This window comes from Ambystoma mexicanum, chromosome 1p (assembly GCF_040938575.1).
Source record: "Ambystoma mexicanum isolate Mex_15411 chromosome 1p, UKY_AmexF1_1, whole genome shotgun sequence".
NCBI classification, from domain to species: Eukaryota; Metazoa; Chordata; class Amphibia; order Caudata; family Ambystomatidae; genus Ambystoma; species Ambystoma mexicanum.
In genome coordinates, this window is record NC_090921.1 from 24338463 (window position 1) to 24340575 (window position 2113).

Genomic DNA, 2113 nt, shown 5'->3' on the forward strand with positions numbered 1-2113 from the left:
GTCTGGTAGAGTTAGGAATGGACAGAGAATAGTTTATCAGCAGCCCAAGAGAATAAGGATCTTCTCTTGGATGAGCCAAAGCTGTTTATCTTAGTGGTAGGGTCTGGTAGAGTTAGGAATGGACAGAGAATAGTTTATCAGCAGCCCAAGAGAATAAGGATCTTCTCTTGGATGAGCCGAAGCTGTTTGTCTTGGTGGTAGGGTCTGGTAGAGTTAGGAATGGACAGAGAATAGTTTATCAGCAGCCCAAGAGGATAAGGATCTTCTCTTGGATGAGCCGAAGCTGTTTGTCTTGGTGGTAGGGTCCGGTAGAGTTAGGAATGGACAGAGAATAGTTTATCAGCAGCCCAAGAGAATAAGGATCTTCTCTTGGATGAGCCGAAGCTGTTTATCTTAGTGGTAGGGTCTGGTAGAGTTAGGAATGGACAGAGCATAGTTTATCAGCAGCCCAAGAGAATAAGGATCTTCTCTTGGATGAGCCGAAGCTGTTTGTCTTGGTGGTAGGGTCTGGTAGAGTTATGAATGGACAGAGAATAGTTTATCAGCAGCCCAAGAGAATAAGGATCTTCTCTTGGATGAACCGAAGCTGTTTATCTTAGTGGTAGGGTCTGGTAGACTTAGGAATGGACAGAGAATAGTTTATCAGCAGCCCAAGAGAATAAGGATCTTCTCTTGGATGAGCCAAAGCTGTTTATCTTACTGGTAGGGTCTGGTAGAGTTATGAATGGACAGAGAATAGTTTATCAGCAGCCCAAGAGGATAACGATCTTCTCTTGGATGAGCCAAAGCTGTTTGTCTTAGTGGTAGGGTCTGGTAGAGTTAGGAATGGACAGAGCATAGTTTATCAGCAGCCCAAGAGAATAAGGATCTTCTCTTGGATGAGCCGAAGCTGTTTGTCTTGGTGGTAGGGTCTGGTAGAGTTAGGAACGGACAGAGAATAGTTTATCAGCAGCCCAAGAGAATAAGGATCTTCTCTTGGATGAGCCGAAGCTGTTTGTCTTGGTGGTAGGGTCTGGAAGAGTTAGGAACGGACAGAGAATAGTTTATCAGCAGCCCAAGAGAATAAGGATCTTCTCTTGGATGAGCCGAAGCTGTTTATCTTAGTGGTAGGGTCCGGTACAGTTAGGAATGGACAGCGAATAGTTTATCAGCAGCCCAAGAGAATAAGGATCTTCTCTTGGATGAGCCGAAGCTGTTTATCTTAGTGGTAGGGTCTGGTAGAGGTAGGAATGGACAGAGAATAGGGCTTCCTGACAACTGACAATCACCCTTAGTTCTTTTAGATAGGAAGGATGAACGCTTTTGTGATAGGGAAAGTTAGGCCTTGTCTCAAATTTAATTAAAAACCACATAAATGGCCTCAAAGTGTCCAACTCCTTCTTCCGACCAGCCACAGAAGATAGCAGCTAATGTTCAGCATCCCTGCTTGCAGCGAGACATTGTGGGGAGGATGTTGCAGAAAGACTCCATCTTCAGCTGAGAGCATGCCAGCAGAAATCCAACGTCTCCAATAATTAAAAAATGCTTAATGGGTGTGACTGTGGGAAGTCTGAATGGAAAGCAACTGAGTACGTAGGGGCACTGAGGTGGGTGTTACGTTCATGTCTGGTGAAGACAGGAGCCTTTTCAGGAAGAGTTCCACTGACTGCTTGGGAAGGGTATACAGAAAAGCAACAAACAAGATGCCTTCCTCTGCAACGGGTACAAAACATTATCAAGTGAGACCCTAACTTTACAGTGCTGTATGTAGGCCAGCAGTGTCCATCTTCCACCTGCAGAGTGCTTCTTTCAAGGGTTGCGCAGTACACCACACTAAGGTGTCCCACGGCTCAGCCGCCACAAGGGTTACAAACATGGACAGCTACCGCTCCTCTGCGGAGCTTTCTTAGGATTAAGGTACACTGCCTAAACATCAGAATAAATAGAGCAGATGTATTCCACTTGCCTGGCGGCTTCCACTGACAAGATGGTGCACAGTGCGGTAAACACATTGAAAACACCAAAGTCTTGTAGTTTAGGAGACTGGCCCATGTTACAGAAAACTCATCCAAAATGACACATGGTTTACTAAACATTCAATCAAATGGTCATCAGGCATTAGTAGGCTTCATGG